Source organism: Neofelis nebulosa, chromosome 7 (assembly GCF_028018385.1).
Source record: "Neofelis nebulosa isolate mNeoNeb1 chromosome 7, mNeoNeb1.pri, whole genome shotgun sequence".
In the NCBI taxonomy this organism is placed as follows: Eukaryota; Metazoa; Chordata; class Mammalia; order Carnivora; family Felidae; genus Neofelis; species Neofelis nebulosa.
In genome coordinates, this window is record NC_080788.1 from 39,589,424 (window position 1) to 39,604,668 (window position 15,245).

The 15,245-nt window shown below is 47.1% G+C and overlaps 1 long non-coding RNA gene across 1 annotated transcript; it reads left to right on the forward strand.

Moving 5' to 3' along the window:
* The first annotated feature begins 2,714 nt into the window (after positions 1–2,714).
* Positions 2,715–10,917, forward strand: LOC131516394 (uncharacterized). The gene is made up of 2 exons (XR_009264050.1): positions 2,715–2,807; positions 8,221–10,917. It is a non-coding gene; the product is annotated as an uncharacterized LOC131516394 (long non-coding RNA).
* Positions 10,918–15,245: the final 4,328 nt, after the last annotated feature.

A 15,245-nucleotide genomic window follows, 5' to 3' on the forward strand; every position in this document is an offset into this window, starting at 1 on the left:
ATTCATTCATTTGCATTCAGATATCCTGTTGGTTAAAAAGCAATAAAAATGTTTGGGGCTTTTTTTCCCCCCCCACACTATAAAAAGTGGCTTACTGGTAAAATATACGCCTTCACTCATCTTGCAGAGCTGCTATAAAAAATAACATTTGGCAGTGGGAAGTGGGACTTTGCTTGAGGAACTAATGTGTACAGATAATATTTATACATTTCTTAGATGGCCATGGACACTTGTCAAGGCTTTCGTGTTCCAAAGACGCATACGGATAAAATTTGCTGTGGTGTGGGTCTTGATTGTTAAAGAGTACACATGGATTTCTAAAGTGCAAGATTGCAGAATGAAGTGGTAAGAGAAACGAGGGGCCTGGAGCAGCGGGGGTGGCGGGTGACGTTAGGCAAAGTACTGAATCTGACTCTCACGCCAGTCGTGAGAAACGCCATGCTTTCTTGGCTTCACGCTTTCCCTGCCTGCGTTCGTTCCCTCTCGGATCGGCTTGCCCACGCCAGCTTCCACTTTCAGCCCTGTTCTGGGAGCCCTGACTTTGGCTAGAGAGGCCAGTTGAGGGCCAAGCAACCCGGTCGGGGCCTCAGAACGCTAGGCTGTTTCCAGGAGACGTGAAATGGCTCAAGGAAAACCAAGAGGCAGCGTCAGGGGAGTGGAGGATGGAGTGATCCAGAATTGCTGAAGCCTGGGTGCCCTGCTGGGGCAGAAATCCAGTAGGGAGCCTGGATGTTTATTTCCAAAGCTGGGGCTGCATCCTGCGTTATGCTCTGCGCTGTGCTGAGTACAATGTTGGATAAATGTTAACAACAGCAGCCATAACGATGATGGCAATGGCAGCCGTGGTCACTCCACCTCCTGCATGCCAAGGGAATATGAGAAATTTCACCATTTCTTGTGATGGGCGTCGGTGTACCCAGGATCCCGGCCCCCTGGTATTTTCCTGTTCTCCCGTCTGTTTGGAAAGACCCTGGGGAGGTAGGAAAGAGGGCCCAGAGACTAGTGCTTTCTGCACATCCATCTTCAGAACAGTCACTCCGAGAATGAGCAAATGCCCTTCATGTGTCTTGTCTGCCAATTAGACCCCTCTGTCCGCCGAGACCCTTTCAAAAAACAATAATGAAACCTTCATTTTAATTATTCTCTTTCTTGGTCCCACTTCAGGACTATGCCTTTTAAATAAGTTACACCAGAGTTTCTTCCTTCTCATCTCGCTCCTAATTAAGGACGGTGGGGGGTATCCTTTGGTCTTATTTTCTTATAATTTTAATTACACCGATCTAGGCTTAAAACAGGACCCATTTAAGTGCTCAGAAGATATGTATTTTCTGGTTCAGTGAGTTTTTTCCTCCCACGCCTCTTCGAAGAGGACAGAGTCGAGAAACGGAGCTTCTCCGAGCACCCAATCTCACTAAGCCTGCCTTGCCCTGGATGAAGGACCGGGAGCCCTGGAGGGGACCCCAGCTGCTGCAGGAGGGCCTCGTATCTTCAGGAGGACTGACATCTTACCATAAGGAGCAGCCAACGTGATGAAAAGTCGGAGTGTGGATGACAGCCCCAGGAAATACCCCAAGGGAGCGTAGGGGTGTCTCTCGCTAAACAGCTGAATGGTCTGCAAGTTTCTCTTCCCTGCCCTCCACAGCACTTGGGCTGGTCATGCTTAGAAGGGCGGTCATCATGCCGTTTCTCTTCCTCCTCTTCCTTCCGGATCCTGGTCTCGAGCATGGCCTTGACTTCCATGAGGAGTACTGCCACTCTGCTTCCTAGAGTCCACATGATTCAGTGGTAAGAGACTATGAGATCTAGGAGATCAAGGCCAAGGTTTGAATCCCAGCCTGGCTGATACTTGTCATACAGTCTTTTTTTAAAATTTGTTTAATGTCTATTTATTTTTGAGAGAGAAAGAGAGAGAGAGAGAGGGAGAGAGAAAGAGAAAGAGAGAGAGAGAGAGCACAGGTAGGGGAGGGGCAGAGAGAGAGGAAGACACAGAATCTGAAGCAGGCTCCAGGCTCTGAGCTGTCAGCACAGAGCCCAGCACGGGGCTCGAACTCATGAACCGTGAGATCATGACCTGAGCCGAAGTTGGATGCTTAACCAACTGAACCACCCAGGCACCCCAGATACTTGTCAGATAGTCTTGGGCAAATGATTTCCCTGTTGAGCTCTGAGGTCCTCTTCCAAAAAAAAGGGGGGGCTCATGATATCTACTTGGCAGGGCAGTTGGGCAGGACGCATATGACAATGAATGTTAAGGGAAATATGCCTCCTGGCATGAGGTAGGTGCTCCCTAAACCTTGTTGCCCCTTTCCTTTGTCAGATAAGTATGGGCAAGTACCTGGGAGGGTGGGCAGATATCTGAAGGACTGAATTATAAAGATAGTAACACACATAAACAATAAAGATAATAAAGATATAATGAAATAAAATAAAGATAATAAAGATAACACACAATAAAGATAAACCAAGATAGTAACACACACACACACACACACACACACACACACACACACACACACACAATGTGTATCTTGTCCTCTCTGCTTGGCCCATCCTTTTCTTGCGTTCCTTTTTCCTGCCTCCTCCTTCATAAGGTTTACTCTGATGGCTTCCAGTCCACATCAGTCTTGCCCAACCCTTTTGTACCTATTGCCTCAATCACACGGCTTAACATTACATCAGGTTTCACTAGGGTTTGTATGTTAAAACCTCTAATCTCTCTCTCTCATCAGGTGAGCTCCTTGGGAAGGGACTAAACGGGATTCTTTTTCCCGAGTTTTTGCAGTGTCCAGAGCTGGACCAGGCATGCAGTAAGTGTTTAATAATTGATTATTAAGTGAAGTGCCATTATTAGTCCTGCCTGAGGTTGGAGACTGTGTTTCATTTTATTATTATTATCTTTTAAATGTTTATTTTTTGGAGGAGAGAGAGAGCACACAAGCAGGGGTGGGGCAGAGAGAGGGGGACAGAGGATCCGAAGCAGGCTCTGTGCTGACAGCAGAGAGCCCGATGTGGGGCTTGAACTCACGAACTACGAGATCATGACCTGAGATGAAGTCACACGCTCAGCCGGCTGAGCCACCCAGACGCCCCTAGAGACTTTATTTCATATGTTTTTTTGTATCTCCATAGCAGTTGAAGCGCGAAGCATCTAGACATTCAGGTACTCAGTTAAACACTTGTCAGGCTAAAATTACCTTTTGTTTGAGAGAAGACTTTGAAGGGTGGTTAGCCGTTGATGGGAGAAGTGCAGCAAGAGATGGAGGAAGAAAAGCCGAATCTATAAATGGCTCTGAAATGCCTGGGATTTGGGGCAGTTTGTAAATCATGCTCGGGCAGGGCAGAAAGCGCATCATAAAGGGAGTTTGTGGAGCCTTGGCTTCCGGTCTTAGCTGGGACAGACAATTGATCTGATATGGCTCCTCATAGGCCAGATCTGGAACCAGGTGGCCCTCTGGCTTTTGGTCAAAAGGCAAGTTTCTTCTTGACACAGGAGCCCTTTGGAAACTTGTCGCCTCTCACCGACCCTATTGACGGCTCCCAGTTTCTTCTGATAGTTTGATCTTGGCCCATAATCCTTAAATAGACAAAACTTCCAAGGAAGCTGATTTGCATTGGATTGAAAGTCAATTGGGCTGCTGCAAGAATATGAGATTAGGCCTCAGGGGAAGGAAAGGCAGTTATTTTCCAACTTTCTGCAGGTCAGAGGCAGCAGTGGGGCTGCTCCTCTTGGAATGGTCCTGAGAAGGTGACCCTCTGTGTTCCCTAAGTGTGACCAGGAAACTCAGCTGGCCCCTTCTTCAGGCTGCTTTCCGTTTCTCCCCTGGCCTGTCACGAGGCTCACTGTCCTTCGACCTGTGTGCACCGCCCTGATTCCATCCTCTTCTGGGGCCCTGGCTGAAGGACCCCTGCAGCTGGTGGCCAATGTGTTCCCTGACCTTGGGAGCTCAGTTCTGTAAGCCTTTGTGCCTCCAGGTGTCCGCTCAACACGGTGGATGATACAGGAACTGTGGGATGTGGCCCCGTAGGCTACAAACTCCAGCAACAACAGAGCCCCGCAAAAAACCCAGGCCCCCAGTTTTGACCTTGAGCTGGTTGTCATGCTGTTCTGGCCACAACACGCCGGGGTGGCCTTAAATGCACAGAAGCAGGGGGCAGGGTAAGTTTAGTTTTGTCACTGTCTCACACCGCCTTGTTTCTCTTTCACCCAGCCTGATTTCTTTCTCTCTTTTTGCACTACCCCAGATTATGAAGGGCAGGAATCTTTCCCAGCCGAGCTGGATGAGCGGTCCAGGGCGGCATGGGAGCCGTCCTGGAGGGGGCTCTCCAAGTGCACAGCCTGCTCGCTTCTATTAATTCACAAAGCGCTTTCCATGAGGGAGCCAGACAAGCAGCATTATTATTATCATCAATCACCCCGCGTTGAAGAAACTGAGGCAGCCGAGGGAGTGGAGGGCCGCTAAGCTGGCTCATTCAATGGGAGGAGGAGGAGGAGGAGGCGGTGAAGGTGCGAGCCGCCTTCTCCCGCCAGCTGCCAGCTCGGAGGTGAAGAGGCAGAGGGATGACCAGCCTGTGGGAGCCGCATTTCAGACCAGGCGCCCCGCCCCGGCCAGCCGTTTTCTTTTTCGGGTCCCTAAATCGAATACATTTTGATTCAATTTGGATGTTCTGGATTAGTGGAAGGGAACGGGGTTTAAAAGAGGTCAGCTCCATTACTCAGCATTATTAATGATGTTGTCGACTGTTAAAATCTCAAAAAACTAGGAAACTAATAAATTTTACATATTGAAAAATCACAGATGGATCAGGCAAATGGATAAATTCTGAAAAGTATTTAATATCTGTTAAGAGGACAGAATGATAAATTCAATATTGAAAACCAATATCAGATTCACAATTACAGGCCATTTATCATAACCAACTGCATGGACAGCATCTTTTTGCAGGGAGCATGGTGTGATTCATAAGCAGAGACCCGGAACAAGTCCATATGAAACGAGAAATAAATCTGCTTTACATATTGGAAACTTATTTCCACTTCCTATCTTTATTGCCAACAATAATGTTAGCTTTCAAGAACAAATTGTTACACATTAAACCCATGCATAATGAGCCCAATTGAGTAAAAAACTTCCCTAAAAAGAGCTTTAAATTATTCCAAATTAGGTTATTAGCTTTAGCTCTAATTCCACGGAGAGGGCCCACCAATCTCATAGTAAAGTTTCAGCGCTTAACCCGACAGTTGGTTTCCCAGATTGGGCCCCAAAGTGCTGGCTTTGCTCTTTCTTCTCCAACCCCAGCCCCCGAAAATTGAACACGGTCACGGTCACGCTAAGGAACAAACAGGGAGTGTTCATGAAACAAATTGTAAGAACATTGCAATTTACATTTTTGATTTTAAGATGCATGATTTTGCATCCTTTGAATATTTGAGGACCTGTAAATAAATGGAATGATTTGAATTCAGACCCTTGCTTGTCCTGGCCAGGACACTAGCTCTGTCAATGTTTTGATCTAACGACATCCGAGGATCAAGTGGCAGGGAGGTGACTTGGCTGTAGACATCTGTCATTTCTCTGACTGCCCAGGCTGATCCAGCTGGCATGTCTTTAAAAAAGACAAAGGATGGTGTTAAAAATTTTTTTTCAAGGGGCGCCTGGGTGGCGCAGTCGGTTAAGCGTCCGACTTCAGCCAGGTCACGATCTCGCGGTCCGTGAGTTCGAGCCCCGCGTCAGGCTCTGGGCTGATGGCTCGGAGCCTGGAGCCTGTTTCCGATTCTGTGTCTCCCTCTCTCTCTGCCCCTCCCCCGTTCATGCTTTGTCTCTCTCTGTCCCAAAAATAAATAAAAAACGTTGAAAAAAAATTAAAAATTTTTTTTCTTTATCTCAAGAATGAGGTGCTCAAGGGGTGCCTGGCTGGCTCAGTCAGTAGAGCCTTTGACTCTTGATCTCGGGGTTGTAAGTTCAAATTCCACATTGGGTATAGAGATTACATAAAAGTAAAACCTTAAAAAAAAAAAGAGAGAGAGAGAATGAGGTGCTCACATGTAGAAAATTTGGAATGTGTAGGACGAAAAAAGCTTCGTCCCCTCACGGAGGTCACCACTTACATTTGACATGTGTCTTTTGTGTCTTTGCTCTCTTTTTTTGCGGTGCATTTTCTTTACATAGTTGAGGTTATGTATTTACAATTTTCTGTCCCATGCAATCATAATTTTGATGCTTATGTAATACTCCATCATTTCATAATGAACCCTTTCCCTACTGCTGAGCACTTAGAGTGCCTCACAATTTCTCTCTGTTATAAATGACATTGCAATGACCACCTTTGTGCACTCATCTTTGGGCGAATTTCGGATTATTAAGATTTATTCCCAGAAATCTCATTGTTGGGCTAAAAAGTGTGAACATTTAAAAACCTGTGATATATACGAAGGCAGAAAAGAGAATTTTATGTAAACCCCTCATTCATGAGTTTCTTAATTGTTTGGACAAGCTGCTGCCATGGTCCAGAGGTGATTGGAGTCAGATCCACCTAAGTTCAAGTGCTACAGACTAGCTGGGAGACTAGCAGGGAGACTTAACCACTTGGAACCTCCATGGTTACATCTGTAAAATGGGCCTCACGATACCTTCATCTCAGGGTTGATGTGACGAGAACATGTGACAGTACCTCTCAGGTGCTTCACGCAGTGCCTCCTGACACACAGTAAACACTCCATAAAAGGCCAATAGTATTGGTCTTCATGCATTTTTTTGTGGCAGAATATTTTAACTATGTCCTTATAATATGCATAATATAGTATAATACATGCATATATAGTATAATATAAAATATAATAGAGTATACTATAATAAATACTAATATACTAAAAACATTGTTAGTATATATTATGGTATATTAGTACATATTAGTATATTAATATATGTAGTGTATTAGCATATATAGTATAATAATATATAATATAATGCATATATAATACATACAACACATATACATAAAGGCATCGTATCATCTTAAAACCTTTAAGCTTTGATGATATTCTCCATTATCTCCAGGATAAAATTCTGACCTATCAGTCAGTACCCTTCACCATCAGAGCCCGTTCGCCTTTCCAACCTTCTTCTCTTCATTGCATTTGTTCCAGCTGCAAATGTACCATTCTTGAACGTGTCGTATATCTTCCATCGCTGTGCGCATGTCCCTTCTTTCTCCAGCGCTTCCTTTCCCTTCTTTTCACTGGTTGCCAAACCAGACTTACGGATTCAGGTGTGGCTCAGCCATCACCATTTCCACCAGGCCTTCCCGATACCTCCCCAGGCAGGAGGAACATGCTTGTCCTCTGTGCTCCCATAGTGCCTGTGTATACCTGGGTTGAGGCTTTGCAAGGTGTCATGTGTTACAGCAGGTAAGGTGCCTTTCCGTCTCTCCCACTAAACCGGGGGCACTATAAAGGTTAAGATCATGTCCTATCAATCTTGGTTTTCCTTCATGCCTACTCCAGTGCCTGGCACAATAGAAGGACTCAATCAAAGCTTGTTAAATGTAACATAGGGAGCGGGTATGATCAAAGAAATCCATAAATGACACTTAAAGGCAAATTGAATTGCAACTGAATTGAAAGCTGATTGCACTTTAATTTTTTATTTATCATGGGATTTAAATTGTACTTTGGGCCATTGTGAAGTGTTTTCTAAGCCTTGGAATACTTAATGCTATTTGTAAAGTGTTTCTAGGCAAATTATTGAGATTTAAAAATGTGCAAGGAATTTCAGAGGACCCTGTGTAAACATATATCAACATATCTCATGGGAAATTATAACATGTATCGGTTATATAGATGCAGATACTGGAACCCAGGAAAGAGAGACTGTGGAGTTATTGGGACCCTGAATTTCTTGCCTTACTTATATCATACCACGGTGAAAGCTGAAGTTCAAAACAGTTTCCATATTGACTCCACATACCATTTAACTACCCTGCTAAAATATCTGGGTCACGTCTAATTGACAAGTACTGCCATTATCGTTATTTTTGTCTGTTTGGCTCAGTGCTGGATCTCCAATACCTAGAACAGTGCTTGGCACCTCAGAGGCACTCAATCAATATTTGCCAAATGACCAAATGAATCAGCCATCACATTTGGTAGGACCCAATCTGCATCCATTTGGGGTTGTTTAGTTCAACTTGACAAATCATTATAGAGTGCTTTCTGTGTTCCAGATGCCTTGCCAAGGAGGTGAGGGTATGAAGATGAATGGTATGTGGTTCCTGTCTTCATGATCTCGACATCTGGTGTGGGAAGCAGACGTTGTAACAGATAAGTGGAGCGTGCTGTGGTTAGTGAAAGAGAGGCCTGGGTACAGGGTTCCAGGAAACCCAGAGGAAGGGGGTTCAGTCCAGCCCGGGGGCTCCAAGGAAGATTTCTGATAGGACAACATGCCCAAGCTGTCTTGCTGGATGAGTAAGAAGAAAGCTGGAAGGGCGCTCCAAACAGAGGAGATATCACTAGGAAAGACTGGGGTGTGACATCTCATTCACTGATGCTTCTAAGAAACATTCTTGGTGGCCTACTGTGTACCAGATATGTGGCAGCAAACCGAATGGAAGCCCCTTCCCTCGCTTGTGTTCCCGTAGGACACAGGGCCTGCAAATCTGCAGCATCGCTGGGGAACCAAGAGCAGAGCGGGGAGCGGTGGCAGAAGAGACTGAACAGCAGGCTGGCGCTTCGTTTTACGTGAGAATTGAGTTGGTACCCTACCTACTTCCGCCGAGGACTTGAGGCATTTATAAAGAGCTGAGGGTTTGCCAAACGGAGCTGCCACCGGCCAGGAGTCCCAGACCCCCTCCTGAGGTGGGCGATTCTTCTGCTTCTTCCAAAGTCTCTCGGTCACTGCAGGGAACTGACTGCTAACAGGGCTGGAGAAGCGATGCTGCCCCCCTGGGACCCTGGGCACTCCTCGAAATCCCCTTGGGTTGACTCAGCAATTTGGGTTGTGACGCACGGCAGGGAGAGCCTGGCACACACAGTGAGAACATTGTAAATGCCCGTTGGATGAAAACATGAGGGATTGGACGTTATCTGTAAAACGAAGGGGTGGCCAATCCCTTGGAGCTTTGACTTGAGTCTAAGAGTGAGTAACATTAGGAGCTTCCCGGAAAGTAGGGATGGCCTCCTCAACCAACACTTCACTCCACTCAAGTCAAAGGATAAAGAGCCAAGAAGGAAAGCTGTGTGCCATCCATCCATCCAACATTAGGCCGGGCGCTGTCTGAAACATTGGCGCCATTGAAATGCCTTTATGAAAGTCACTGTCCAATGGTGGCAGGTAGACCGGTGAAGAGATCGTCAGATGACAGTGAGAAAAGTACTAACCAAGGCAGGTAGACAGGTAGGCTGAAGGGGCCAAGAAAGGCCTTGTCAATGAGCAGGGTTTTAAAGGACAAGACTGGAATTTACCAAGCTGGAAAGAGGAATGGGAAGGATATTCAGGCTCTGAGAACAGCAGAAATAAAGTCGGGGGCGGGATGGGGCGGGCAGAATACTATGTCGAATTCAGGACGTGCAGATAGACTGGGGTGGCTCTCAGGTGTCAGGTAGGATGTAAAGGTTGGCACACGGATGCAGGTGAGGAGGAGGGAAGCACTTAGTGGTGTATTTTTCCCGATCATCTGTTGCAAATACAATGAGAATAGTTTCCAAGAGGCATGACCACACAGACTTGGTCAGAGGCTTACTATCCACCTAATGGTTTTTATTATCATTACTATTCCTTTTTTTTATAAATTTTTTATTTATTTTTGAGAGGGGGGAGGGGCAGAGAGAGAGGGAGACAGAATCTTAAGCAGGCTCCAGGCTCTGAGCCCTCAGCCCAGGGCCAGATGCGGGGCTCGAACCCACGAGCTGCGAGATCATGACCTGAGCCGAAGTCGGAGGCTTACCCGTCTGAGCCACCCAGGTGCCCCTATCATTACTATTCTTTGGACAGCATTCATTTACATTTGCTGCGGACCCCAAATCAAAGCAGATCAGAATATGACAAATGTGTGTCAGTGAGATGAGGTATTTGATGGGGAAGGCATTATCTCTCTGTGGTGAGTAAGCAGTTGACCCTGCTGGGCTGCAGCCTGCTATGGCATAAGGACCATTGCCAGTGATTTAACTCTGGCCCCTGACAAACCACATTTTGTAATTACTTTTTACCCATACGCCATCATCATTATTATAACCGTAACTTACGTAAAAACCTGCATACGTGGATATGCTAAGTTCGCTCATTGACTTCCAGAATCCCACATCCTCCAAGGACTTTCAGGAATCTCCATGATGCCTCTGAAAGCTGCATTTTGCATCCGATTCTCTCCTTTCGGTAAAAAGAAGCTTCAGAAATTCATGTCGCTCGCCCACAGTCTGCAGAGTTCCCTCGCTTGGACAAATTGGTCTTGGAAAATGTATACCACATAAATCACTCCCAGATCATCTTGTGCCTGTGGGAGGACTAAGGGCTTAAGACGAGAGCATTTCACAGCATCATATTCGGTGCCTTTTCCTGGCAGACATGGAGGAGAGAGAACAAGAGACCCAATCCAAGTTTGCCTGGACGCAGGGAAATTCGGTGTCTAAATGCCACATTCCCTGGGACTGTGTAATAAATAATCTGTTATAATAGCAAATAATAGTGTAATAATGTCATGATGATAACCTATAATTTAAGTAAATCTATGAAAGGCATAGAATGGAGAGATTTCCAGCGCTGGCTTCTGGGCATGAGTCACAAACTCAATTCCTAGTTCAAAGCAATTGGCACTTCTGACGTTTAAATGTAAATGGGTCTCTACCAAACTCATTAAATATTCAATCCATATTCAAAGTTATTAAATATTGAACACGATCTAATAAATACAACCAAGTTAATCGAGGCTTCGACCGGTGGCTGCAGGTTCATAAATAGCTTGTGAAAAAAGTTTCGCCACTCGGATTTTACTCAGATATCCCCCACCTCCCTCCCCTGTTTTTTGGGTGAGTGCAGGAATTGTATTATATGCACGTGCAGACGTTTTGCGTTGTGCTGGTGTTTACGTAGGTGTGCTGGGTTATCTTCCCTTGGCCATTTGCGTGCTGGGCAGGACGGCTGAGTGTGGGTATGTTGGAGGATGTGTCTGTGTGTGTTATGTGAGCAGGGGTAACACTGGTGAGTTACCTTGGATGCTGGCTGCTGTGTGGTTTCTCCTCGGGACCACGTCAAGGACTAAGACACAGGGAGCCCACAGTCCCCTCTAATGCTTTGGAGGGTATGCGAAGGTTGCTTTTTCTCGGGGTTGTGTAAGTAAGAGTTGGTGCCCGAGAGCGAGTGCCTCCTTGTATTTTGGCCCCAGGGCCCTTGCTTGTGCCAGCCCTATGGTGCAAGAGCAGGTGAGCAGGCTTGAGTTCAACTGTGGGTTCTGTCACTTTTTTCTGGGACCCTTGGTTTCCCCTTCTGTGAAAGGGGATGTTAATGCCTGCTGGAGAGCATTGCTGGGACAGTTAAATGAGACCACGTGTATACCTTAGTAATAAATTGTAGATACTTTGCTTATTCTCTTACCAAGGCAGAGCCCTATGCAAGGGTTTGTAATAGACAAGGAGGTAAGGAAGCCCCCAGATGCCTTTGGGTGTGGTGGGAAAACAGACGTTTTCCTAACCCTGCTAATAAGGCAGGTTTTTCACCAGAGGAGCTGTAAGATCCTATGAGTTCTGAAATTTTTCTGTCATTCAACAAATTCCAGTCATCCCTGATGCATTTTCTGTGGATGTTCCTCCCCGGGGCTTTGAGCCAGGGCTCTGCAGAAAGCGGGAGGGGAAAAGGTGACCCCTCAGCGAAGAGAAGAGGGAGAGGGAAGGAGAACAAAGGGAATCCCCTGTTCATCTACACAGAGGGGACGTGGGGAGTGTGCTGGTCTGAGTCCTGGACATTGTGTCTTGTGTCCTAGCCTTGTGATAATTTCTTTCTCTTTTAAAAATTGTAATGGATTAAAAAATTTTTTTTAATGTTTATTTATTTCTGAGAGAGAGACAGAGCATGAGTGGGGGAGGGGCAGAGAGAGAGGGAGACGCAGAATCTGAAGCAGGCTCCAGGCTCCGAGCTGTTAGCACAGAGCCCGATGTGGGGCTCAAACACACAGACCATGAGATCATGACCTGAGCTGAAGTCAGACGCTTAACCGACTGAGCCACCCAGGTGCCCTGGATTTTTTTTTTTTTTTTTTTTTTTTTTGAGAGAGAGAGAGAGAGAGAGAGAGAGAGAGAATCCCAAGCAGGGTCCATGCTCAGCACGGAGCCCCATGTGGGGCTCGATCCCATGATCCTGGGATCATGACCTGAGCCTAAATCAAGAGTCAGACGCTCAATGGACTGAGCCCCCCCAGGCGCCCCTGATAATTTATTTCTAAAAATGAGAAGGCCGTCCCACCTTGGTCACCAGAGTTTTCACCTCATCTTCCACCCCCATCTAGGCTGAAGTGTTTAGAGGTGGAAATGAGCTGGGTGTCAGATGTTTCCTGGGAGAAGAGACCCTGGGAGCCCCATAAAAAGAAGGAGAGGAGAAGCCGAGGGGGGAGGTAGTGGGTGAGAGCAAGGGCGATGAATTTCATTCTGCTTGGGCTCTACTGACTGTGTGAATTCGAGCCAGGTAATTCTTCTCTCTGAGCCACGGTTTCCTGCCATGTAAGATGGGGATAATAGCAGTGTTTATCTTACTATCATCCCCATTTTGCAGATGAGAACACTGAAGCATGGAGAGATTAAGTAGCTCACTCTCCATCACATAGTTAACAAGTGATGGAGCCTGGACTTGAACTCAGGCATCTGCTTCTGAGGCCCCTGCTCTCAATCACCTCACTCCACCCCTGTGCTTTACAGTCTTCTTGCCCCAATTAGAGTGCAAGCTTTTTGTTTTTCTTTTTTTCTTTTTTTGCTGTTGTTCTTTCTTTTATTTACTTTTATTTAAAAAAAAATTTTTTTTAACGTTTATTTATTTTTGAGACAGAGAGAGATAGAGCATGAATGGGGGAGGGGCAGAGAGAGAGGGAGACACAGAATCGGAAGCAGGCTCCAGGCTCTGAGCCATCAGCCCAGAGCCCGACGTGGGGCTCGAACTTGCGCACCGCGAGATCGTGACCTGAGATGAAGTCGGACGCTTAACCGACTGAGCCACCCAGGCGCCCCAGAAATTTTTTAATGTTTATTCATTTTTGAGAGATGGAGAGAGACAGAGCATGAGTGGGGGGGGGAGGGGCAGAGAGAAAGGGAGACACAGAATCCCAAGCAGGCTCCAGGCTCCTAGCTGTCAGCACAGAGCCCAACTCGGGGCTCGAAACCACAGACCGTGAGATCATGACCTGAGCCGAAGTCGGATGCTTAACTGACTGAGCCACCCAGGTGCCCCTGTTTTATTTTTTTAATTAACTAATTAATTTATTGTTTAATTTACATCCAAGTTAGTTAGCATATAGTGCAACAATGATTTCAGGAGTAGATTCCTTAATGCCCCTTACGCATTTAGCTTATCCCCCGTCCCACAACCCCTCCAGTAACCCTCTGTTTGTTCTCTATATAAAGAGCCTCTTCTGTTTTGTCCCCCTCCCTGTTTGTATATTATTTTGAGTGCAAGTTTTTTGACTTCCAGGGTTGATAATTCAGAATAGTGGACTTTTGTCTCAGATCATGCATTTAGAGGAGTACCCGCTCTTAAATGTTATCACAATTTCCAAATAAACTTGTCGCGGGGTTGAACATCTACACAGCAGTGGGATGTGCAGGGCAGGGCTCCCGTGAGCAGGCTCTCAGGGACTGGCAAACGAATGATGGATCATGGGCGCCACACTGACCCCGAGCCGACCCTCAGAGATGCTTGCTAAAAGTGTTCCTGGCTCTGTTGGGACCTGTGTCCTTGGAGGCCTGCCATCTGGGCGGAGAAGGTGCAGCTTTATAGATCCGTGTGGCTTTTTAGAGTATGGCTGAAAACCAGGCAATCCCCAGCCCAGCGCAGAGGGGGCCAGTAACCCTCAGCTGCGAGATTCACGTCTGGCAGTGTGGCAGCGTGGGGGAGAGAGAGAGAGAGAGGGGCGGGGCGGGGGGGGGGGGGGAGCCGGCTGCTTCCTGTGCATTTGCTTGTTGAGATGGGGTGAAGGGTTATCCAGGGAGACCTGCCCACCTCCCAAACCTGGTAGAACCGGGGTTTGGGAATTATAAATGGGTGCCCACCACGTAGGTGTGAGGGTGAGAGGCATGGCGGGAGGTGGAACATATAATCCAAAAGGGAAGAGGAAGGAAAACTGTGCACATACCTACCTTGTATACTATAACTGCTAACAGTTATCAAGGGCGACAATGTGCATCATTTGTTTTAATCCTCAGAGGGCTCACGGCATCGTAGTCCTTCCCACCTTTACTGACGGGACAAGCGAGGTTAGAGAAGCGACCGGCTGCCCGGTGTCACAGTTAGCAAGTGGTGGCACAGGAGTGCAAACCCAGAAAGTTCGGCCCCCTTCTCTTAGCCTTTGGCAGCCCACAAAGTACGGCATCTCGGAGCTGGAGAAACCCTTGGAGAACCTGTCTTTCTGCTTCTTCATGGTCAGGTGGGGACACTGAAGGCCAGAGCGGCCTAGTGATGGACCAAGGCGACACTGCTCGTTAGGGACAGCCCTAAGATTTGACCAGGATTAGAGGGAAGCAGGAACTAGGCTGCAGAATTTTAGGAGGTGCTGCCTCTGCCCACGCACGGCCCTGAACGTGAGTGCCTCTTTAAATGCTGTGCCCTAGGGGCCTAACCTGCTTCACCCTAGTCCCAGCCCTGACCAGATGCTTCTGGTTTTGGGGTGGGGGGTGAACGGCAGAGGCCCGGCATGGGTTTATTTATTGGATTTGATGTCCCAAGGCAGGAAACTTGATGGGATATTTGTGTGGGGTTTTGGGGTTTTGCCAATATCCCAAGGCTGGTCTCTACCCAGGGCTGGATGGAGGGTCTGCTTCCTGTCGGTACCATGTACTAAAGGGCTTAAACTCTGGCCCCAGCGACACTAGGAGAATCACGATCCCATCTTGACGAAGCAGGGCTGCACGATGGGATCCGTGGGAATCAGGACCCTGTGGCACTCCTCTGGGTCCCACTGGGCTGAAATGTGGGAATGCCAGGTAAGGCCTCTGTAGGTGGGACTTGCCCCATCAGGCCCAGAATGACGACTATCAGCGGTTGAGCTGAGAAGGCAAG